The sequence below is a fragment of the Tachypleus tridentatus genome, chromosome 12, assembly GCF_004210375.1.
Source record: "Tachypleus tridentatus isolate NWPU-2018 chromosome 12, ASM421037v1, whole genome shotgun sequence".
Classification (NCBI taxonomy): Eukaryota; Metazoa; Arthropoda; class Merostomata; order Xiphosura; family Limulidae; genus Tachypleus; species Tachypleus tridentatus.
Window position 1 is genome coordinate 110,038,652 of NC_134836.1, and position 27,161 is coordinate 110,065,812.

The 27,161-nt window shown below is 32.7% G+C and overlaps 1 pseudogene across 1 annotated transcript in view; it reads left to right on the top strand.

The window, feature by feature from the left end:
* The first annotated feature begins 6,305 nt into the window (after window positions 1-6,305).
* Window positions 6,306-27,161, top strand: part of LOC143235719 (uncharacterized) — a 44,592-nt pseudogene continuing 23,736 nt past the window's right edge. The window contains exons 1-5 of the transcript XR_013019361.1: window positions 6,306-6,486; window positions 8,784-8,910; window positions 12,061-12,173; window positions 19,763-19,943; window positions 20,942-22,783. The product of XR_013019361.1 is annotated as an uncharacterized LOC143235719 (transcript). The remainder of the gene's footprint in view (window positions 6,487-8,783; window positions 8,911-12,060; window positions 12,174-19,762; window positions 19,944-20,941; window positions 22,784-27,161) is intronic.

Below are 27,161 nucleotides of genomic sequence, written 5' to 3' on the forward strand. Positions count from 1 at the left end.
AAATTTAATTAAGTAGGTGATTTGGTAATATAGCTTGTATTTCTCAAGATGAAAAAATTACATATTGTTGCAAAACGTAGGCACATGGTTGCATAAAATTGGTGTCTCATGAGAAAGAAATGGTTCTTTTTCGATAAAACAATTTCCAAACACATTTTTCGGTAGAAAACGAGTTGCTAAAAAAAGTGACTGGAAAATACAAAAGACATACGAAAACACAGTTTTGTCTAAACGCAAAAATACGACGATTCGATTAACGTAAAGAAAAACTTAGAATAATTGTCCGCGATTAAAACATCGTTCAATAACTTCTTGAATATTTATAACACTTTGTAGAAAATTGTAACTATAAAACTTAGAGAAAGTTCGTTTGTCGATTTTATTTGATTACCACATTCCAGTTTTATAGTTACAATTTTCTTGAAAGTATGCATTTTATCCCTTATCAAAGTAACGGCATTTTTTTTTTTTTTGCAAAGCTCTGTATTTATGTGCAGGAATGCAACATCAAAAATTATTTTGTTTTAAAGCGAGAGTCTGAACATGGAGGTGAGACATTGTCCCGGATTCATTAGCTTCGCCACGATAAGGCGGCTCAAAGAATGGATTTGAGTTTGTTTATTGAAGTAGAACTTTTTAGCTCATAGCTCCTTCATTTTCCGACCGATTACAAATCTAATTACATATTTAAACTCTGTATGCCAAACTCTTTCACATAGTTTATTTGTTCACACCCGATGTATCATGTGTTAATTTAGTCTAAACCTTCCCAAAATAATTTGAATTTGAGGGTAGGCAAGTAGAGATCCTGATGGGTAATACAACTCCATTGGGACAGGTGCTCTGTACGTTTGATATTTTCGGCCCACGGAAAAATAGCTAATGAAAGGTCTCTTAGATTAATTTACACTAAGAAACACCCAAGAGAATTTAAAGCGCTGTGGAGATTGAGATATTGTATGTTAATACAATGATAAATTTGATGTGTTTTAAAGGTTTCAAATACATTATTTTATATATTATGAGGCATCGCCAGATATTTGGATGTCTCGTGTAAGTAATTGTAACAATAAACAGAAAATAGTGTAGTATAAGAATACATGTGCAAAGCAATGATGTTTAGAGAGTAACTACAGCTCAAGATGTGATTAAGTTATAGCGAGTTAAATGAGTAACTGACGCTATCAAGGACAACAGAGGGGTTATTTAAAACATATTCAAAGAATGATGCTGAAAAACATTTGCTGTTTGTTTAGCTACGAACAGATAGACACTATTGAGGTCAGAACGGATTATTCAAGCTATAAACTAAATATGAGAAACTGTCCATTGTGTGTTTGAGTTGAAGTGAATTGACGCTATCGATGTTAAGAGGGGTTAAGTAAACTTGGTCGTTGAAACTAACAACCCTGGACAACGTGACGGTATGGACTATGGTGATTGATTAACTAATGTTATAAACAAGAAGAAACTGTGACCGCTTGACGACGCGTTAGTATAAGTTATTACGAAATAAGCTTAAGAAATCACAAACAGGAAGTTAGCTGATGCTATGGTACAATGAATAAGCCGACAATTCACCCTCAGCTTCTACAAAAAGCCCGAAAATAGATGGCAGAATATTCAAAAATCTAGCAAGCAATCCGAAGTAATCTGATCATTCACATCTCGGCTCATTTCATAAAAGAAGGAGAGAAGGTGTCTCTTAGCATTAGTAGAAACGCCATTTCTCGCCCAAGCTCTTTGTAAGTATTTTTAATGCAATTCTTTCTTAAAAATCACTTATCATGTTAATAGAGTTAAAATGATTACCTATAATAAACATCAGTGAAGAGAAACTGTATGTATGTGTCTGTGCAAATGTTAAATGTTTGATGACTTAAATAAAAAGTGTTATTGGGAATCCTAGTCTCAAGTCTCTTCGCTTTGTTTAAACTATAAACCCTCAAGTTAGTGCCTGTGTGCTCCATTCGCCCACTGCATCCTCACTTCAAACAAATATTTCATGTAGCATCAGATAGTATTAGTTGTACTCCAACGGCAACTCTGAGAGAATCCGCTCAGTCAGCTCACAACCACGTTAAATTTAAGTAGCACCCACATTCTACATATTTGAAACAGCTATTTGTGGTGCAATAGAAGGAAAACATACAACTAAACCCGCGTCGCGTCAAACATGCTCGCCCTCCCAGCCGTGGGGGCGTTATAATGTGACTGTCAATCCCACTATTCGTTGGTAAAAGAGTAGCCCAAGAGTTGGCGGTGGGTGGTGATGACTAGCTGCCTTCCCTCTAGTCTTACACTGCTAAATTAGGGACGGCTAGCACAGATAGCCCTCGAGTAGCTTTGTGCGAAATTCCAAACACAAACAAACAGTACCATACAAACTTAATAATTTGATTGGATGTATTTAAAATTACAGTACAAATGTATCGTAAATGTTGTGGGTGAATATCATGTCTAACAATTAACATATGATAGAACATGGGTGGGCCAAGAGATTGCACAACTGTGGCTAACTCGAGTTTAGGAAGCAATTTTTTCCATTTATTTTTTTATCGCAAATTTGGTAATTAGCAATTGCACTTCCTCACGTCTCTCTACTGTCGCGCGCTTCATAACTGCCACAGACTCCGCCCATTTTGTAACGTCAGTTTGGTTGAAATGTTTGTTATGTAGTGTGCGTTGTTCTGCATGCGCATGCAAACATTGTTATGGTGCAAAATTCAAGTGTTCAAATATTTTGTTGTTTTGAATTAAGCACAAAGCTACACAATGGGCTATCTATGCTCTGCCCACCACGGGTATCGAAACCCGGTTTTTAGCGTTGTATGTCCGCTGACGTACCGCTGAGCCACGGGGGGATTTTTGTTTTAATCACATAATATGGATAAGTGGATAATTCGAAAACGAAATAATCCAGATGATGGTGAACACTCAAAAAATAAAGACAGTTTATATATGTAAAAACGGCTGGTATGAGTTGAGAAAATTTTTTTATGTAGAGAAGCGAACAACGTTTCGACCTTCTTCGGTCATCGTCAGGTTCACAAAGAAAGAAAGAGGCAACTGATCGATAGCTGACCACATGTTTGAAGGGAGTTGTGTAATTGAGTGCAGGAATGTAGAGAGCGTGCTTAGATGTTTGATTATATTTATTAATATAGGTATAAAGGTGTTCCTTTGTACTGATTTATTGTGGGCTTGAGTTGTTGTATAAGTAAGGCTTCTTTAATTTTGGATTCAAATAACACAAAAAGTCACCTTCACGCGTTTTCGAACACTACAAATCAAATAAACACAACATAGCCATAAAAACACCCAAATACTAAATAAAGAAACAAACATAAACAAACGCAAAAAAAAGACGCCTTACTTATACAACAACTCAAGCCCAAAATTAACCAATATAAAGGAACACCTTTATACCAAAATTAGTAAATATAATCTAACATCTAAGCACGCCCTCTACATTCCTACTCTCAATTACACAACTGCTTTCAAACATGTGGTCAGCTACCTCTTTCTTTCTTTGTGAACCAGACGATGAGCGAAGAAAGTCGAAACGTTGTTCGCACCTCTACATAAAAAAAATTTCTCAATCTATATCAGCTGTTTTTACATATATATTTTTCTCCACAAGTGCGTTTCTCGTCATCACAAAAGACAAGTTAATTAATTCTGTCATTACTGCCGTGAAGACAATGGCACATGACTGGAAAAACGTGAAACAAGAATTTAACGAAAGTTGGAAGTTGAAATTTGCAGTGATTGAAGCAAATAATAAGCCAGTGTGTCTTTTGTGTAACTAAGTTTTCAGGAATAATAAAGTATACAACCTTAATCAAAACTTTAACAAGTTTCAAAACGAATTTGATGTAAAATTTCCAGTTGATAACAAAAATTGTATGAATGAAATTAACCGTCCGTCTGAAAGAACAACTTCATGAACAAAAGGGAGGTCTGAAAATATTTTTTTTTATCATCGACAGATTTTTTTTTTTTTTGGTATTTCGCACAAAGGTTCTCGAGGGCTATCTGTGCTAGCCGTCCCTAATTTAGCAGTGTAAGACTAGAGGGAAGGCAGGTAGTCATCACCACCCACTGCCACCTCTTGGGCTACTCTTTTACCAACGAATAGTGGGATTGACCGTCACATTATAACGCCCCCACGGCTGGGAGGGCGAGCATGTTTGGCGCGAACCCGCGACCCTCAGATTACGAAGCGCACGCCTTAACGCGCTAGGCCATGCCGGGCCATCATCGACAGAACTAGTTACATTAGCTTGCTGTAAGGCATCATCGACAGAACTAGTTATATTAGCTAGCTGTAAGGTAGCTTGGATCCTGGTTAAAAAAAAAAAAAAAAATCATTTTCTGATGCTGAACTAGTAAAAGAAATATTGATTGTGGTTATTGAAACTACTGGAGAATTATGATTCAAAAATAAAAGATGATATTTATCAAAAGGTAAATAATTTGCAATTAAGTCGAAGAACAATTGTTCGCAGAATGGTAGAGCTAGCGAAAGACACAGAAAATTAGTTACTTGAACAACTAAAAGACTGTTTTTTTTTTCAGCACTGGATGAGTCAACAGATGTCAGTGACACTGCACAGTTGATATTTTGGGTTCGATATGTAACTTCAGATCTTCAACTGAGGGAAGAAATGTTTTGTCTTTGTGGATTACAAGATCGAACATTTGGGAAACATATTTTAAAAAATTTTGAAATCTCAACAAAATTTAATCTGGAATTTAAAAAACTGGTTTCTGTCACAACAGACGGTGACTCCGCCATGACTGGTGCGACCTGGATTTGTTTCTCTTTTGAAGCAGCATTTAATTGAAAATAATATAATGTCCACGCTGCCATCTTTCCATTGCATTTTGCATCAGGAAAAATTTATGTGCTCAGATGTCTAAAAGTGACGAATTGAAAAATTTGATGGACATCGTTGTAAAAATTGCGAATTATATTCGAAGTGGAAGCTCTCTCATCCATCGATAGTTTGTTGAGTCTCTGAAGAAAGGCAGTGACTGTGCTTTTGATGATCTTACTGATTTTAGAAGGCCCGGCATGGCCAAGCGCGTAAGGCGTGCGACTCGTAATCCGAGGGTCGCGGGTTCGCGCCCGCGTCGCGCTAAACATGCTCGCCTTCCCAGCCGTGGGGGCGTATAATGTGACGGCCAATCCCACTTTTTGTTAGTAAAAGAGAAGCCCAACAGTTGGCGGTGGGTGGTGATGACTAACTGCCTTCCCTCTAGTCTTACACTGCTAAATTAGGGACGGCTAGCACAGATAGCCCTCGAGTAGCTTTGTGCGAAATTAAAAAAAACAAAAAAAACAAACGATTTTAGAAATGTAAGATGGTTACGTAAAGAAAAGATCTTGGAACGATTTACTTCTTCACTTCCTTAAATAAAAGAATATCTTGTTGAAAAAAAGTAAGATTGAAAATTTTCCGAAATTGAAACTTTGTCATAGCAGTGTGATTCTCACTTTCTGTGCGACATGATGGCTCATTTGAACAATTTAAATGCGTCGATTCAGGGAAGAGGTAAAATAATAAGTGAGCAATCACAGTTTTTTCATGAATTTCAATTAAAGCTAAACCTCCTTGCGGAACAATTGCAAAAGAATGATTTGCTACATTTTGCAAAGTTGAACAGTTTTCCAGAAAATAATAATTTCTCTGATGCTAAAGATGATCTCTATGTAAATTGGATCAAAAATCTTAAAATTTTGAATCACATTTCTCCAAACTTAAAAATTGAAATTGATATTTAAGTTTTTGCATGAACCATTTCAATTTGACTTAGTAACTTTCAGGTGGGAAATTACATTTCTTTTGTCTTTGGATAGGCCTGGCATGGCCAAGCGCGTAAGGCGTGAGACTCGTAATTCGCGGGTTCGCGCCCGAGTCGCGCCAAACATGCTCGCCCTCCCAGCCGTGGGGGCGTTATAATGTGACTGTCAATCCCACTATTCGTTGGTAAAAGAGTAGCCCAAGAGTTGGCGGTGGGTGGTGATGACTAGCTGCCTTTCCTCTAGTCTTACACTGCTAAATTAGGGACTGCTAGCACAGATATCCCTCGTGTATTTTTGTGCGAAATTCCAAAACAAACAAACAAACAAACAAGTCTTTGGATAAGTGTGGATTTGAAGAAGATCTGCTTACTCTCCAAAGTGTAGATCACATAAAAGGTAAACAAAAATGTTCTGTTAGAGAGATGTGGCTCACTATTCTGATAAATTAGAGTTTTCAAAATTTAAAGACAGCAATTTCAAAATCATTTTCTATGTTTGGATCCACATGGGTGAGTGAGTCAACGTTTTCTTCGCTAGATTTTCTCAAGTCGAGATACAGATCTTGGGCTGATAACAAAATTTAGAGACTGAGCTAAGATGCTCATCGAGTATAGATACTAATCCAAATTTCACGAAACTTATTGATGAAATTCCCATCAATTTTCACATTGAAGGTTAGTTGAAATGCAATTATTTTGATTAAACTAACATCCTTTTTTAATATTTTTACTAGTGTGGCCAATGTTGTTTTCATTAGCCACAGTTGTGGCCACTACGAAAAGTACGTTGCCTACCCGTGTGTTAGTAGTTGTACAGAAATAAATTTATCCATTTTCCTTCACAAACATCTGGTTCAAAACAACTTAATCAGAGTTGATAAGGGCAGAAATTTGACGCTGGTATTTTTACGTCATACGCATCTGTATTACTACAAAGGAGATGTGAAATAATTCGATGAAATGTGGTAGTGGTGATACAGTGGTAAAACAAAATGTAATTTTATTACTGTTATTATCAGATAACTTACATTGGAAAAAATATGATTTATACGAAATATTTAAACATACTGACAGAGAACGAGTAAGCATACAATGAATCATGAAATAAAAACTTGAAACAAATTATAATATAGTGATATAAATTACTGTTAAATAACAGCTACGTATATGAAATTGGAAAGTCGTAACTTGTTATTAGTCTTTGGTGAAAATGAAATATGATAGACGTGTAATTTGAAATTGTGATTTAGCATTTAATGTGTAAAGAGAGATGTGTTGATAAACTATCGTAATAGAGTTTCCTTTCCATATTTTGTCAAAGCCATATTCGCCTACTATTGTCGTAGTATCAGCATTTAAACCATGCCATAGTAAAGGTTTAATGGTTATCATGTTGATATTGGTTGTTGTTGACTATAACTTATAAAAAGTAAAACTAGAAAATAATTTTTAAGTCCAACATTAATAGTTGTCAAAATAAGTTTTGCGTTAACCTTAAAGTTAATGAATAGTAAATGGCCATACAGGCTTCAAAGTGTCGAAACATCTAAGGGCTTTTGATACTTGTGAGCAGAGAACAAACAACCCATCGTCAACAAACTGTTCATGTAATAAAAAATTTTGTCCTTTTGAAAATACAAAGTTAATGTACATGAAGTTCTCAAAATGATTTTTATGAATTCTAACCAAATGATGAACATTTTAACTTTGTAGAAGATATTTGAACAAATAAGTGGTCATTCTGAAATATTGGTATTCATTTATTTCACTAAATATCAAATTTCATTACCTTTAAAATTAGAATTTGGTAAGATTTGCAAATAGTATGAAACAATATACAACTTTGTTATGATCTGCAGTTGATAAGTTGCTTTATGATGTATTTTTACAGTTTTTTTATGTATTCGTTCTAAAATTACTGAAATTTAGATAAATTATTAAGGTATAGTCCACACAAGTACAGATTTCTGAAAGATTGTTTACAAGTTAGTAATCAAGAATATGTGTGTCAAACAACTCTCATTCATTTGAAACAAAGAGGTCAAATACATGTTAAATATAAAAGAAGTTGTGATTGAATATAATGTTTATATTCATCATTAAAACATTTAACAACTTTCATATTGTTTACTTTCATGTTGTCTCTAAGTTGTTTAAGGTTGTTTCCATAGATGAAGTGAGTAGATTTTTGTTAGCAGGGTATAATGGCTTTTGTTAAAATGTATGAAGTGTTTTTAAATTTATTATGAACAGTCAGGTTTTCAAAAATGTCTGGTTTTCTTTCTGATATATTTTAATATTTTAAGAAGCTTCTGATGTTGGGTTTGTATTTGTGTAATCATCTTGTAATAGAAATTCAGTCATGAATTAAGGAATGATAGAAATGATCAACAGTTCAAGCACTACTTGGTTTCAAGATGTTTCAGTAGTTCTAGTATTGTCATGTCTTAGTGTAGTTTTGAATATATGTATATATTTACTCAATAGATTAAATACTTGAATTAAGTATCAGAAAGAACAGTATTTTTAAAATTCACAAAAGTTTGTATTTGTTGTACGTACTAAAACTGTTGTTTATATTATTCTCAGTGTTTCTTCTGGTGTACCTGGTTCTTGAATATCCTTCGATAATGCCAGGTAAACCTGGTGAAATATTCTGAATAAAAGAAAAGTTTTTACTACGTACATCTAATAGCAATTTGTATGAAGATTAAAAGCTACCTTCCAGTCATTACATACCAGTTTGAAGTATTTGAAATTGTTGATAAAAGTTGTCTTGGTCTCTAATGACAAACAGTTTCAAAACTGTTGTTAAATTATGTCACCATTTTGGCATAAAGATGTAGAACTCATGAAACTTAATTTTATATAAAATTTATCAAAATTATATAAAATTAGAGATGTGTAATTATTCAAAAATGTTTAATATGTTTAAGGATGAAACATCTAAATCTCAATTTGTTTTTTTGTAGTGAAGCCTCAATATAATTATGGAAGTATCAAATATGAAGGTTGAACTGTTTTCAGAAGAGGAACAGGATGCTTTGTTGCATGTGAAGTTGGAGAAAAATGAACATGAAACTTTCCCAACAACAGTTTGTAAGGAAATATGTTTAGAATTTAAATGTGTTCTTAACAGCAAAAATTGTGTAAAATTTATCTGTTTTAATTTAACGGCATTCCAAAATGTTTAATCATTTGTTAAAGGTGATATTATTTCATGTTCCAGAGGTGTATACCAATCAAATTCTTTCATTCTCATGGTTATTTTAGTCTTTGATTAGATAAATTTGAATATATTGACACTTTCCTAATATTATTCTGTGCACCTGTGAGTGAGGTTAACCTAAGGACTTTCAAAGTGTGAAGTAAATACTAGTGGGATAAAGGATTATCTGATTTCGCATTGTTAGTAGTGATTCCATGTGTGATTTCTTCAGTGTTAGATTCTTTTATCTATAATTTTTTATGTACAAGTTGTCTGTAGACAGAATTATACTGCTTTACTTTTTTTGTTCATTCATTGTGATATAACTTTAAATTGTAAATGTTCTTGGTGCAGTGTACTAGTAGTATCATACTTTTTCCAAGTTTTCCAGTTATCCACTTTATACAGAAGTTATTAGCTATATTGGAAGCTTCTCCTTTAATTGATATTGTATTCCTTGTCTGACGAAGGAAATCCAGAAATGCATTATTGTCACTCATTGATCCACATATTTTGATCAGACAGTTGATTTAAAAGGGATCTGTTACATGCATCATTGTTATGTAAAGCAACAATCAGTAAGAAATAAGAAACACTGGATGTAGATTTAAACACAAATATAGTAACTTAGTTAATGCATGTATTTTAATTAATTCCCTGTATTGTTTGTTGTGATGGTCCTTTAAGCAAACTTCAGAAGATCTACTTCATTTTTATCTTGTTTCCTTTTCTGGCACTTGGTTACTAAATTCCAAGTTTTCTACACATACATTCCACTATAGCCTTTTTGTTGCCAAGGGATCAGTTAGGTAGTAACCCTTTTTTTCACCATTATGTAAAATTGAACATGTTACAACTTTCTAAAGAATTACATTCAAAATGTAATTAACTTACATTATTGTTGTAAATGTATAAGCATTGGATCAAATCATAACTAATAAATGAAATTTTTGACACAATACCTGACTTCTCTCATATAATAGCTTTTCTTGTTCAGTGCTTCTTCCAATATACACAGATTATTTTCACCACTATCCTTCACATTCCAACGTATCCTTCCATGTTCACATACAGTGCAATTGAACTGTATCATGCAAATAAACATGCAATAACTGTTCACCAGTAAAAGTGAGATACACCCTCCAGGTGCAGTTGGTTCCCTCACACTTTTGAGCTCAAGTTTCACTTTGGCATTTAGTATTCTAGCATGAAAATGTGTTTAGTTTTTAATTGTTTTTATTTAATTTTTTGCATAATTAACTAAACAAATAACTTAGTTCTTTTCCTGTTGTTATTTTTTCAAATTTTATTGATTTTTTTTGTGAGTTTTTCGTTCAGCCACATGAAATTTCCACACTGTTACTTAATTATTATCACTTCTGTTGGTTCTATGGGCATGGGTTTTTCTGTTTTGAAGAAGAGGTTTATGACTTAGATCTCTGTGAATTGGAATTAATTATATGGTCTGTTCTTCTTCTTTGATGAATACCAGTTATACCAATCCACATTGTATGTAGATTACTTAGTTGACATTTTGGGCACTTTGTTTTTTTAACCTCTTTCTTTTGCCACACAGTCCTGGGCCAAATTTTTGGATATTCCCACAATTTTATCCACTTCTGTTTATCATAAATTCTGAAAGAACTTTATATTTTTTTCTAGTTATTATATTTATTTCTCTCTTCAGATTTACTGGTCCATAGTGTTCAATTTTTAGACCATTTAAGTTCTTGAATCAGCATAATATGAACCTTTTAATTTGTTTTTACCTGTCTCTACCTTTAATATTTCAAGCTATCTATTCACAAGTCATCAATGCATCTTCCTGAATCTAAAATAAATATAAATAATAGGCATACCTACAACAGTTCTAAGAATCCAAACTGTTGCATTCAGCTGTTTCTTTGCTTCAACTAAATTTCTAACAACACAACCTAGCAACATTTTTAGAATTTCAAAATACAGTCCACCCTGTTGATATTTAAACCAGGAACATCAGTTTGATATAAGAAATAAATCTTATAACATTTAAAAATTTAGTTGAGGTTACATTAATACAATGTCTAGTACAACAAAATTACATAAGGAAAGAAAAAGATTTATATTAATTCAGTTAATAAGTAAATCAAAGACATTTTTGAAAGTTATGTCTTGAAAATTATAAAAATAAAATGTTACCTATGCACTACTACTAACTTAAAGTGAAGTTTAACAAATGCTAAATCCCAATTTTCATGTTATTTGTTGAAGACAAGGTGATTCCCAAAGTGTGAAGGTAACTTAAGTTGTTTCAAAAACAATTGCTGGAAAATCTTTATTGTAGCATGAGGTCCTATGTTTAGGCAGCTTTATTTACATATGAAGTGAGCCAGTACCTCTACAGTCATTTTAGGTTTTATTCCACCATCTGTGATGGTGACCCATTAGAGAGTGAATGATCTTTGGAGTTGGATATATTGTGGTTCATTCTCCAAAACTTTTGAGATGTTAAAGATGTCACATCCATGCTTCTGTGGTTTTTTCATAATTCTGATTAGGAAGGGATAGTATCTACATCTTACATTCTTTTACTTTCTTATTAAATGTTTTCATTGAAATGAACTTACATTCTGAAAACCATCTAGTTCTTTTCACTTTTTTAATGTGGGTCTGTTGACTTAGGTGGTTGTTTTTTGCTTATCAGTTTAGGATTGTGTGTATTTCAACTCCAAAGGTATATGTACTGTACTAAACAACTACTCATCACTATTGAGATTTTGTTTCTAAAATATTTTGGAAAATGCTTTTGTCTCTGACCCTGAGTGTCTCTTTAGTCATGATTTGGGATTTCAACTAACTGTGTGCATGGCAGCCCAGGAATTTTTTAAGAACCTGCTCTTTACTGAAATTTAATACTCTTCTGTGGACCAGTATATTATGTAAGCAATTATTTAAGAGGCCAGATTAGTTCACTATATTGTATAGATTTCTGTTATAATTTATCAATGCATAAGTTATATTGTGTCTTGTTATAGAGAAGTCTGTATTGTTTGTATTTCTAGCTACAGGAAAAGCTAATTATTTAGAAGAAAGATCTGTACATACCAATTTGAAGTTTGATATGATAAAAGAGGAGAAAGAAGATAACTTTGATGGAAGAATAGAAACAACCAAGGTAAGTTGTAGATCTGAACATTTACCGTTCTGTTATTGAAGAGAATATATGTTGTAATGTGTCTTTTTGGACATTCTCTTGAGACTAATTCTTCATTACATGATTGTAGTTACAAGCTTAGGAACTTCACTACTGGTTTGTTACACTGTTATAAATAAATTCCTTACAGATTTTTTTGCAACACTGATATTGTCAGGTCACAAATATTTAATTGTTAATGCTTCCATGGAACGTTCTGTAACCTTTATACTAATTACTTAAGCAAATCTCATTGTGTGTGTAGAAAATAATATAAAATACTAGATTCTTCTTCTGAGTATAAATTTCTATTATCCTGTGTTGAATCAGCCCTGGTACTTGTAGTGATTTAGCATGTTGTATTAAATTAGATCCGGAACACCACCACATTAATTCAGTCCTTACATCGTGATGATCAGTCTGACTTTTCTTCATTATATAGTAATACAGCAGAGCTTCTTCTATAAAAGGATCTGTTGTAAGGTTGTGATGTTCCAACCTACATTCCTTGTTTATTCCATCTAGTGTAATAGAGTGATGATTTACCACCACTTTTTAAAAACAGTTCAGTTCCATAGAACTCTGCAGGCACTACATCTAGTGTCTTGATCACAATGTGTTGGAATGAAATAGTTTGGTTACCCATTTCTTCCTTCTGCTGCATGAGGTATGTGAAAGTTGAACAAATATTTTGTGGAAATCACAAGTACATGTGTGAGCTGTGTTGCTGTTCAAACAGCAATTTATTTTGATTATGTTGTGTACTGTTGTCTGGGGAAGATATATACTTCTTGGCACTTACGTTTGTGTTCATGCATTCTCTTTTACAAGGATATTACATATTTTGTTTACCACACCTATGATTCAACTTGTTGCAGGTCTGCTTATGGTTGGTTGATTATTTTTTTCTTTTGTCTCTCTTGTGATAAGCTTGGTCAATTCCAGTGACTTTTTGACCTCTTAGTGACCACCATAGTTTCCATTTTGTTACTTTCAATTTTAGTGTACCTTCATAAAATATGTCAGTCTTTTAGTAAATATTATAAGGCTTTTTTACACAAAAAAGTTCATATTTTTATTTAAGTACTTTCATGAAAATTTTTCTGTCATTATACAATTGCTGGCCTAAATCTTGAGGCCAATGCATATAAAGAAAAATAATGCATTTTGCATTGTTATACTCAACCACTCATTTGAGTAGAGCTTTGAAAGATGAAAATAAGAAAATGGAAAATAAAAATGAAAAACTTTTTTAGCATTTAATAGGGAAAATGTGAACACTATGAAATTAGCCTAAATACTAGCTGGTCAAAACAAAGCATTAATTGGTAAACACATAACGAAATTTAGTCATTTGTGTTCAAGCGTTAGCATTGTCAACATCTTCCACTGACATCTCCTGTGTTACATTGCATAAAAACATGGCAGAGGCTAAAAAGTTGACAGAGTTTGAACATGGCAGAATTGTTGAGCTGCAAATGCAAGGTATCTCTCAACGTGCCATCGCTGGTGAGATTGAGCATAATAAAACTTCTGTTGCAAATTTCTTAAAAGACCTTGAGGGATATGAAACAAGAATTTCAAGTGGTCAGCCCAAGAAAATTTTTCTGGCATTGAGCAGGAGGATTCTACGGGTTGTCCAGCAAGACATCAGCCGATCATCGAACCAGATTAAGGCCCTTACAGAAGTAGAATGCAGCTCAAGAACAATAAGATGGCATCTATGAGAGAAAGGCTTTAAAAACTGTAAACATCTTCAAATGCCACACCTCCTTCCACACCACAAAACAGCTCGGTTAAACTTTGCTGAGAAGCGCCAAACATGGGATGAAGAAAAGTGGAAGAAGGTTTGGTTCTCTGATGAGACACAGTTTAACCTGGATGGTCCAGATGGCTTCCAACGTTACTGGCATGATAAGGATAACCCACTGGAGACATTTTCTGCATGACACAGTGGAGGAGGTTCCATCATGGTTTGGGGTGCTTTCTTCTTCCATGGAATAATGGACCTTTAGGTTATACAGGGTCATCAAACAGCAACTGGCTACATTGGCATATTGGAAAGAGCATTCTTATTGACTGAAGGCCCTTGTTTGTGTGGAAATGACTGGATCTTTCAGCAGGACAATGCTGCAATCCACAATGCCTGCAGGACAAAGGACTTTTTCATAGCGAATAATGTGATTTTTTTGGACCATCTAGCATGTTTGCCCAAACTGAACCACATTGAAAATGTTTGAGAGTGGATGGCAAGGGAAGTCTATAGAAATGGACATCAATCCCAAACAGTGAATGATCTTCGTGAAGCTATCTTCATCACTTGGAATAACATTCCAGCCAGCCTTCTGCAAATGCTTATATTGACCATGCCAAAGCGAATTTTTGAAGTTATTCACAATGACGGCTGTGCAACTCACTACTGAGACCTCTTGTTGGGCATTTCTTATGCTGTTTAGGACTTCTGTTTTGTATGGTCTTAAATTTTTAACCAGCTACTATTTAGGCTAATTTCAAAATGTTCACATTTTTCCTATTAAATGCCAAAAAGGTTTTTTATTTTTATTTTCCCTTTTAATATTTTTATCTTTCAAAGCTCTATTCAAATAAGGGGTTGAGTATAACAATGTAAAATGCATATTTTTTCTTTATGTTCATTGGCCTTAAGATTTTGGCCAGCAGTGTATATCTATACATGGAATCAGAGTGTTTTACTGCTCTTAGTGGAATGTGATTTTCATAAGAAATTTGAAAATACTTCTTTCTTAAATAAATATCACTCTTTCTTTTTCTTTAATCAAAGTACTATATTTCATTTGTTATTTCTTTACCTTAACTTTATAAGGGATTGATCCATTTAAGTGACCTTGTTATCACCATGAAAAAGTATAAAATAAATTTAGATTACCTTTTCTCATATTCAGCTCTGATCGTGAAAGTGGGTTTTCTCGGGATACTCTCATTTTCTCCGACATCAAATTCTGAGGATTTTAGATCTACAGATCCCTATCCTCTTGTGGGTTTTTGTATTTTAAGAGTCAATAACGGACCTTTGCCTCCAGATTGCAGCATAATCTCATTAACTTTAAATCTTGTCGGTTCAGCCATTATTCACTAACTCAGTTAAAATTAACTTTGCAGTAGGGTGAAGAGAAGGTCTCTTCTGAGCCCTCGATTGCTTTGCATCTCTTTGTGAGATGCTAAATGTTATATCGGAATACCTGCCATGATTTTTATTATTATTTCTCATACTAGATTGGCAGCATTTTGCAACAGGAAAATTATTGATCCTACATAGTTTATAGTTTGGAATAATCATACAACAATGAAACTCTTATTTATATCAATGATACCAGAAAAAATGTTTTTATTATGCAATGTGCAACCCCCAACTTCCGAAATTTATTTTGTGTGTGCATGAAGAGTTGCAACAGGGGTCATGATTTTCCCTTTTTGCTCCAATTTCTTGTCATGAAGAACTTTATTTTTCTCTATTAGAATGTACAGAAAAATAATTGGACAGCTAAATTTGCTGTGTGTAATGGAGAAACATGAAGGTGAAGAGGTCACATGCAGATTTGATGTTCACAGAATATTTGGCATGTTTTTGTTTTAGGACTAGAAAAAAAAATTCAACACAGATTACTATAAAAGACTGCAACTCACTCATAGCCACTATGTATGTCATCCCTATCAATTGCAGGCACCCCAAGTGAGCACTGACGCCACAGGTAATTGGCTGGTCTACCTAATTTTCTTGTTTTATGACCTCTAAGCATTGTTAAATGAATAATTTCATCTTTCACGTTATCAAACACATAGAGGACATTCATTTCAAGTTACCATCGTGAATGGCTCAATTTTTGCTACTTTTAAAATCTTAAGTAGAGAATATACATGAAAAACAAGAAACATCATATTTTCTTGTGTCTTGTTTTTCTCTCTCAATGGAATTTCAAATTACTTTTTTTTACACTAATGATACAGATATACTAAATTTTTATTTAATCAAATATTGCATGTAAGGATACATAGTAATAACACACAATGCAAACATTGTTCTATAACTATTATAATTAATCTTTCTGGCTTTCAAACTGTGTGATAAGAACTCTTAACAATAGTTAAGATAGTTTATTGATGTGATTCTGTTTAAACAATTCTTAGAACTGAAGATGAATGTGTACAGTCCCATGTCAAATAAGCAATGATTATGTCATGTAAATCTGTAGAGTCATATCAGTTATAATATTGACTACACTATGAATATGTAGAACCATGTTTAAAATAAACCATAATGTGTACCTAATTTGAATCAATAGAATTCTGCATCAAATGAGCTTTTGTTTTATTTATGATGCAAATGTGTAGAATTTTGTGTCATGCCATTTATAAGGTAGAAAATGCATTTTCATAGAATTGTTTCTCAAATCAGCTATTATGATTTACATAATGATTGAAAGTTATGTGAAATCACCTATAATATTAAACAGTGTGAAATTTTAAGATTATATGTAAAATCAGCTATAATGTTGGTCATAATTTGAATGTCTGATTTTTGTAAATTTTATTGTTCAGGTTCAATATTTTTATTTGATCTGACTTATTTCATACATGGATTATCTAAAATTGTTTTTTATTTTTTGTGATTTTATCAGACTGTTTGACTTCAGGGTTTTGCATACTTAGAATAACTAATCAGATTATTATTGCTCACATTGAACTTGGCAACAATACCAATGTGAAGGACAGCACATTTTATCTCAGAATTTGCAGTTTTTGTTGAAAAGTGGCATAAGAGTTGAGAGAATTGTTTAGAATGATTGTTTTTATAGGATACTACAGTTTAAAGTTTGTTTACTTTCAATCTGTTTTTGTATAAATTTATTGAAATAATGTAGTTATTGTTTCTTTCAAATAATGATTGTTGTATGCTAGTGAGATATGGCACTATACACAACTTTTTTGTTTTGTTGGCTTGCACAATAAAAGATAAAAATATATGTACTTTAATAGTTTTTAGAATACATTTTTACATCAAGTGGGTTTCTTGTCATCATGTATAATTTTAGTACTGTTTATGTACATCTTATAAAAAGTGTCTTAAGTTTGAAAACAAAACAAAACATTGTGCATGCAACTGGTAGAAATAAAATTAAATTAGTGACCAAACTGTTTTAGCTTTAGGTATTATGGTGAGTAAAACAAAATATGTAGCCAAGCTAACCAATGAATAAATATTTACCCTAATATTCTTAACAATGCTTTAAGTATGGGCTGCCAATTTTATTCCCTTTACCCTCTGGCAGCTCTTATTTTTGACTGCATGTGTCACCAGGTTTCAATGTCTTACATTAAACATTTTAGTTATACTACAATTTCTATGTTATACCAATTAGTGTAGCATAAAATATTAGCTAATAATATATATTTTAATAGTAATTACATTAAAGTTCTTTATGTTGTAAGACAATATTTTTATAATATTCTGAATTTCTTCTAGTGTGACATATTTTTCTTTGTATATCCTATTCCTTATTTTATGTTTCACTCCTTCAATAACTATGAAGTTAAATGCAAAGTGTTCACTGTAAAATTGTTATTGTCCAAACAAACCATAATTTGTATAGCCTTCAATTTTGTTTGGTTACAGAGCTATCAGTTGAAAATTAGATACCATTTACCACACCCACCAGTTGCATCCTTTCTCTCAGGATTCAGTAGTTGTCTCAGAAGATTAATTCTGTATCATTATAACCAATAGAAAGCCAAGGATTTTCACCTATAATTTCACATATTATATGACATTGTGTACAGAACAGAGAACTGACAATTGTTCTTTTTGTAGAAGCTTCATTCCCATGACAATTTGTAATGGCTTTTGTTGCATACTAAAAAACAGAAACATTATCATAATTAGAGGAAATTACCTGCTTCCTACATGTTATTATTTTACTTTTTGGAGCATTATTTAATTAAATAATTATTTAGTGCACTACTACCATTCCATTAGTATAAAAAAATTATTTCGGGCACTACTACCATTAATACACAAAGTTAGGATTAAGCTTCATCAATGGTTGACTGAAAAAAACAAAAAACAAAACAACATGTGTACATATTTTATTTCTTGTTTTTCATGTTTATCTATTATTATATAATTAACTAAAATGAAAAGTAGGGATTTCTTTTGGCTGGTTAATGTCAGATTATGTAAAATAAATAAAATAATAAGAATGTTTCATGAAGCCTACACATGAGCAACTTGGGGATAAGATAATTTGATATAGTAACATGAGCTACATGTTCCACAAGTGACAACTTATTATGGCAGTAGTTTTAGTTTGACATGGTTCAGAGAGCAATAAAATGTAATTATAAATAGATGTATACTGTTATAAGCTTAAAACTACTTTAGATAATTAAATGAACATAAAATCTTCAAATGTATTTAGGAGGTTTAAGAGATTACAGAAATGAATTTGGGGATGTAGAAAAGATTTTTTATTGTAACACAAAAATCACTTTTCATATAGACAATTCAAAACTAGTACTCAGGATATTCACAAATAAGTGATTTTTGTTTTGTTTAGTTTATTTAAAATACTTCTGGAAAATATGACTTTTTTTATGTGAAAGTCATTTATTGTTTACTGAAATACTGGCAAATATTTTGAAGATATACATACTATAGTTTCATGTTATCATCAACATGTACTCAATGTAGCTGTATGATACAACATTGTCTTCATTAATTGCCAAAACTAATATAACATGATGTTTTTTTAATCAGGTAAGTTACATAAAGTTTAGGAAATCTTTGCTTAAAAGTTGACAATGAATAATAACAGTCCACTATATTATTCTTTTGAAAACCATAGCCTGAAACTGTTAATCTACATTGCTTGGCCTAACTAATACTTATGTTTCTACATATGGTTTTCCACTATATTTTTTCTGCTCTATATCAGGTGTTTTTAATCTGACAAACTAAAATGTAAAACAGTGCTCTTGTACTTTTAGTTGAAGCTGTTATAAAAACTATAAGCTGAAAACTCACAAAACATTTTGGTAAAAATTTAGTGGCTTTTGTTAAATAACTTTGTGAATGTGGCGTATATTTAAATCAAGTTTAACATCTGTCTGCAGACTGCAAATGTATGTCAATGTACCAAATTTGAAGAAAAAAAATCTAATAAAGCTAATTATGGTTTTCGATAAAATAATTTCTTTTATTTTAGAAGAAAAGGAAAAAATATTATCATTAATTTCTTAATGAATTCTCTTGGAATTGGATATGTTAAGTTAGGGTACAGTAAAGTACATCCACTGAAAATATGTTATAGTTTGATTTACCAATCTACAGGAGTTGGAAAATAGCTAATCCATCACTCCTGTCTATGACACACAGTGTTTCATCCAGATTGCTTTGGACACCTGACACACTGTTTCTTGTCTTAAGTTTGAAGCATAAGGTATATTAGTTTTATATATTCATGTTTTAAATTGATTGTCCAAAGACTATCATGATAACATTATCTGTGATTAACCTTTTACATGTTATTTGATTTCAGAACATATTTGTCAATGAGAAAACAGAACAGGCTGCTGACCTGTTAGAAGGTGATATTATTTCAAAGTTCAGTGACAGCAATGAGAATGATTTGAATAGTTCAAATTGTTATAATAATATGAACGTCAAAACAAAAACTGAATTTCAAGAAGAAATTGTATCTGTGTTAGACAGTACACCTGGTAAGTACAAATATCTAAATCTCCAAGTGCATTGATATTTCGGTAAACAAATGGTTAAGTTATTGGTAATTTTCAAAAGTTATTAAACCAAGTGAAACATGATTAATTTGAAGTGTATAGATTTAAATGTAATATCTTTTGTTCATTCTAACTGAATATTCTTTGTGTGACAGGTTTTGAAGTGATAAAATGCCAACAAAACATTTAATTTGAATAAGGAGTAAAGTAATTCTCTAAAATAAAAAAAAAAGAAACTACAATTGACCAGTCTCTATCGTCATGGTTCTTCATGTATAAAGTCTCTGACTGATGGTTAAAACCCATATTATAGATTAGTTTCAATGTATACAGAATGTATATTTCTATCATTTATTTACATAAATGTGACTTGGGAATACTGCTGTCCTTGAAGATTCTGAGATTTGAATTATGTGAAAGATGGTAATCAAATAGCTTTGCATCAAAGGGATTATAGCTCAACTTCATAAAAAAGAAATGTAATATGTTGATAAGTATTTTAGTGTTGCCTACAACTGAGCATCTATTAATATTAATTTATAAATTGTATATAGAACTTTTGAACGACATGTGTAAAGTATTAATATTAATGTGTTTAAGTAGACAAATCGTTATTAGAAGATTTGATAGTAATCAGTTGGTACATGTCAGAAAATATTTCTAAAAGTTAATATTTAAAGATGCTAGTTAAAAATGCATTGACTGTTGTGACTCTGTTTATCATATTTCTATAGGTGAACTTACTTTATCTACTAAAAACCTCTTGACAATGGATTATTACCTACAGTTTGTTTCTAATTCTATTCTGATTCAGGTATAAAGGTTTCTCTACAGTGTGAATGAATGCAAACTGTATCATAATCAGTTTTTTAGCTTTAATATTTTCAGATTGGTATCAATCATATGAGAACATTAAATATATATCTAGAAGTTCATCAAACATCCCAACTCTCATCAACCATCCTTTAAATCTATTTCAGATATGAAGAACTGCTGTGAAAGTTATCATGGTATTAAACAAGAAAATTACATTACAAAAGTTATGAACTTCCCAAAACCAAACAATGATTTATGTGAGGAAACAACTTTAAAAGGAAATCACTTAAACAAATTTAATATACCTCAATGTTATAGCAAAACATTCAGTTGTTTTATCAGTAAAACAGAAGTTGTAACATTGCATAACCTGACACAAAACGAGAAGATAGAATCTCATGAGAAACAATGCCATTGTGCATTTTATGGAAAACATTTTGAGAGAAGCGGTACCTTACAACAGTATGGTAGAAATCATGCTGGGAAGAAACTTTACAGTTGTGCAGTTTGTAGAAAACAATTTGGATCAAGCAGTAACTTAAAATCACATCAGAGAATACACACTGGGGAGAAACCATACAGTTGTATAGTTTGTGCTAAACAATTTAGAACAAAAGGTGAATTGAAAGAACATGAAATAATACATACAGGAGAAAAACCACACAATTGTACAGTTTGTGGAAAACAATTTAGAAGAAATAGAGATTTAAAAGAACATCACAGAATACACACTGGTGAGAAACCTTACAGTTGTTCATTATGTGAAAAGCAATTTAGAACAAATAGTGACTTAAGAGTGCATCAGAGATCACATACTGGGGAGAAACCATACAGCTGTACAGTTTGTGAAAAAAATTTTGTAACAAGGAGTTATTTAAAAATACATCAAAGAATGCACACAGGGGAAAAACCATACAGTTGTTTAGTGTGTGGAAAACACTTTAGTACAAAGAGTATCTTAAAATCACATCAAGTGATACACATGGATGAAAAACCTTACAGTTGTATAGTTTGTGGAAAACAATTTAGAATTAACTGTGAACTAAAAAAGTCATCTAAGAACACACACTGGTGAGAAACCTTACCATTGTACAGTGTGTGGTAAACATTTTTCAGGAAGTACTATCTTAAAAAATCATCAAAGAATACATACTGGAGAGAAACCTTATAGTTGTGCAGTATGTGAAAAAAATTTTATATCAAAGGACTCATTGAGAAATCATCTGAGGACACACACTGGGGAGAAACCTTATAGTTGTACAGTTTGTAAAAAACAATATGGATCAAACTCTGCCTTGAGAAATCATCAAAAAAAACATACTGGGGAGAAACCTTACAACTGTGTAATTTGTGAAAAGCATTTTGTAAGAAATTCAGATTTAAAAGTACATCAAAGAACCCACACTGGTGAGAAACCTTACAGTTGTGGAATTTGTGATAGACAATTTGCTAGAACCTCAGAATTAAAAAGACATCATAGAACACACACTGGAGAGAAACCATGCAGTTGTGAAATTTGTGGAAAACAGTTTGTATCAAATGGTGATTTGAAAAGTCATTTAAGAATGCACACTGGGGAAAAACCTTACAATTGTACAGTATGTGGAAAACACTTTGGTTCAAAGAGTCAAGTAGAAAATCATCAAAGAATACATACTGGAGAGAAACCATACAGTTGTGAATTTTGTGGAAAACAGTTTGCTAGAACATCAGAATTAAAAAAGACATCACAGAACACACACAGGAGAGAAACCATACAGTTGTGAACTTTGTGGAAAACTATTTATATCAAACAGTGAATTAAAGAGTCATATAAGAACACATACTGGGGAGAAACCTTACATATGTGCAATTTGTGATAAACAGTTTGGAAGAAATTCACATTTAAAAAAGCATCAAAGGTTACATGCTGATGAGAAACCATACAGTTGTGCTGTGTGTGGAAAACACTTTAGTAGAAATAATTATTTAAAATCACATCAAAAAACGCATGTGGAAATAATTTTGTATTAAGTAATTACTAGAAGAAATATTAAAGAATACATTCTCTTTTAAAACTGTACAGTTGTTCAGTTTAGTGAAAAATACTTTAGAAGAAACATTAAATTAAAAAAAAATTAAAGAATACACCCTGGGAACAAATGTTACATTTTTGTAGCCTACATATCTCAGCAGTTAAGCAGGAAGGCTTACAGTACTACAAATTGGGTTTTGATAACTGTTGTTGACACAGCATACACAAAACCTAATTTGTAACTTTATAATATATAATTTAACGTAACACTAAATGACAAAAGAAAGATTCTTTTATCCATTTGCTATGCCCACTACAGGTAATTTAACCCTGCAATCCAATTGATAGTTTTAATTGTTACTTTTTCACCAGGTTGCTTCATGTACTTATCAGGAACTAAATTCATGATAAAAAATAAAGTAGGTAGAACCCTCAAGAAGTTCTTACTAATAACTTATCCTTTCATCACCTACTTGAGGTGTATTCTAATCAAGAACAAAACTCAACATTTTAAATATGGTAGATAGAACCATGCACAAACGTTTAACTATTAATAGATTGTACCTTTCATCTACTTTACATAATATACTCAAATGTAGGCTGAAAAGATGGTAGATAGAACAGTGTAGGTGGTATTACTTATTAATAAATTCTACATTTCTCATCTACTTCACCTAACAAGTTTATTGTTTTAAAATGTTTAATCAGCACATGGAGATAACAGTTTCATCAAGGGAAAGCTCAGTTTCTACTGCATTATGGTAAAATCAAGTGAAGTGATTTTACAGGGTTCCTATCACTTTCAGCTCACTATCTTTAAGTCCTGAAAACATATGTGTATGATATTTATTTGACCACATAATACTACAAGATAAATATTAATGAAAATCACGTCACTGATATTTCACTTATTTAGTATGTTGAATTTTTCTTTAATTTTTCTACAAAGTTAGTAAAATTTCAAAAGTCATAAAACCAAGAAGAAAATGTGTTAAACACAAGTACATGCAGTGAAATACTGCACTCAAATTTTCCAAAATTTTATCACTCAAATGTTTCACAGTTTTAGTAGGTAAATCATTTTGCTTCCTGTACCATTGTCAGCTTTTCCAGTAAATTTTTCTCCATTCAATTGAAGAAATTTTGTTGCTACATAAAAGAGTTTTTCTGTTCTTCTCAACTGTAATAATTCACCTGTTTCATGTGTTATCCAGTAACAAATTTGAAAGTCGTTTGGATTTTCTAGTTTTCTCTAGAATTTTATTTAACATTAATGCAAAGTTGTGTGCTTGTTCCTATGAAATCAACTTATCCTGTATGTATGGTGCCACTATAAACCTTGTCAAATACCTTTTTCTGATTCTTCCACGTTTGCATGCTTTGAAGTGAACGTGGATAAGAACAGTGACTTAGCATTTTGATTAGATTTATGAGCTATGCCAAGTAACAGTTTCCAGAATACAAGGAATTTCTGTTTTCAGTATCTTCATACATGTAAAAGCCTCGCATACATTGGCATTCTCTAGATACATAGGCCTAGATCTAGTCTGCACATCTCCAGGCACATGTATTCCTGAACTGGCCCCAGTACTTGTTTTCGTATGCCTTGATCTGACTGTACTATTTGGCATGTAATTTGTAATTACATTTGAATGCATACATTGGAAAGTACATGAAGTAAATTTTACTTTTCTACTTTCACTTTGTAAGTGAATAATCATGATGCCCATTTTGCTAAGTTGAAATATCTTTGTGCAAACCTTTCAATAGGTTTTTTTTATGTGCTATGTTGGACCAACCAGTGGATGTATTGACTGTCTTATGGACATTTATCACTGAACACACACACTTTTCCATGAAAACTATAACATTTTAATAAGAACAGAGATTCACACTGTGTTTAAGTCTCATACGTAATATAAACAGACTGTAACCATAGTAGGCATAGTCTTGCCATTTATATTGGTAGTACTGTACATCTATGAAAACACATTTGAAATTCAATTTTATGCTCCCAGTCCAAGTAGCTGGCATAGACAGAACAAATATATATTAAAGTCAGTTCTCACAGAATCGAGCATGGCCGAGATAAAATGAATTCCATGTACCACAATTTTAATTATAGGTTCAGTATATAACATGAAAACATGAGAAACACAAAACTAATGTTCGTAATTAACTTCCAGTAAGAGGTATGACAACCTTAAACTTGTAAACATTCTTGACAATATGTTGAAATTGTCTCCAATGGCACCTGCAAAAATCTGACAACAAGGTGTAGTGTCATCTCAATACAGGTTTGCAGATAAGAAACTTCTTTCATCAAAAATTAGATCATCTTTGCAATCTTTCAGTGATGAAATTCCATAGTATTGCCAGCTGCATTCACTGTAGCACTACAATATATACACTTCTAAAAATACATTTGATGTAGTCTTGGAACACAATATTCCATTTGTTGTCAAGATTTGCTGCAGACTCCCAACTTTGGAAGGAAAATTGCATGGCAATAAATCTCATTCATGTTTGAAACCTGGTTATTTTGATGGCCCCTCCATTACCTCGATCCATTGTTGCTATAAGTAATCTATTGTTAATCTGGCATTATCATGCACAAATGTGAAATTGTCTCATATGGCACCTGCAAAAAGTCAACAAAAATTATGTAATTGTGACTTTTCAAGTAAATCTCCATCTAGACTACAGCAGAAACTTACCATAACAATCAAATTGTATAGTACTGCAAGCTGCATTTACTCTTGCACTAAAATATATAGACTTTTCTGTCACAAGTGAGAAGATAAAAACTTAATAGTGTCTATAAAAGAGTACAGATCTCAAATGATAAAGCTGTCAGTTTTGATGTAATCACAACTTGCAGCACAATGCTGCATATAAGAAAACTGGGCCTTTAGTGCATCGTCTGGCTCTTAATCAACATTCATGTGGTCTGTATGAACAGTTTAGTTAGATACTTGGGTGCAGATTGCTCAATGAAGGTAAGTTTGTAGACTTCAAGCAGCACTTTGACACATCTATAGTGCAATGCTCACCTAACAGAAGTCCTGTACTTGGCTTTTAGCACATGTTTTGCCCTGGACTTGTCTCCTGGTGTATTATTCAATGTACTTATAATGTCTCCAAAATCTTGTTGCTACACTGGGGGCCACATTAAATACTGTAGCAACAGAGCTATGTGTAGCTGAATCTTGCAGCTAACATTAGAGCTCTGAAAAAAAAAAAAACTGAAATGCTGTGTTGTTAAAATTATTTGTGACACTGCTTGTCTAATGAAATTCCTTTCACAACCCCTTGGTGTGGATTCCTGTACATGGTGAGGGACCTCCCAGGAAGGCTCTATTCTTTCAGTTTACCTCCTCTGGGATCTAAACATCCACCCACGTGTTTGTCATACATGGTGACCCATGAAGGGGAGGAGAGGATCCTGGTGGTAGAGGGGTCCAACCCTAACACACCACTTTTGCCTTGAATTCCTGTAGACAAGCAGTCATAGGGTGGTCCTGTTGGCATAATTGGTTGGTCCACTTTGGCTAGGGTCAACCAAGTACCATTGTTGGATGTTCTCAGCAGGTGTTTAGGACATTGTATCTGATGCTGGTGTTTGGGTATAGTGCTCACAAAACCCTGGCATTGCTGCACTTGGCATTGTAATGCATCCCGTCATAGGGTTTTATGGTGAGTGAGGTTAGTGTGCACTGAAATATTCCTTTTTATTATGGATCTTCCAGATAAAAACTTAAATAAAATAGTGAAAAAACAGTCCACAGGTAAACAACCATGTCTTGAAGATTCTGAGCAGTAGTCTTTAACATCTGTAACACCTGTTGTACCTCATTTTCTTACACTACATTTTCTTTCCGACAAACCTGTAGGGCAGATGTCTCCCTTTTTAATTCAGAAGAGACTAGAGGGACTTGCTGGCTCTCCCAAGTTGGTAAAGAAGCTCTGCTCTGGTGACATATTGGTTGAAACATCCACATCTCAACACAATGAACTCCTCTTGCATTCAATTGAAAATATACCTTTTCTGGTTACACCCCATGCTACTTTGAATTCAACACGAGGAGTTATTGTTGGGAGGGTTTCGAAGAACATCCATGAGAAAAAGATTCTCGCTGATTTCTCCACCCAAGGAGTTTCTGCAGTGAGGTGTATCTCCACTTGCAGAAATCGAATTATGGTGCTGACCAATGTCTTCATTCTGACATTTACATCACTGTCTTCACCTGGCACCATCAAGGCAGAGTATCTTAATTGCTGGGTACAGCCATACATTCTTAACCCTCTCAGATGTTTCCAGTGTCAGAGGTTCAGTTACTTGAAGACGTCATGTTGTGGTTCCTTGACGT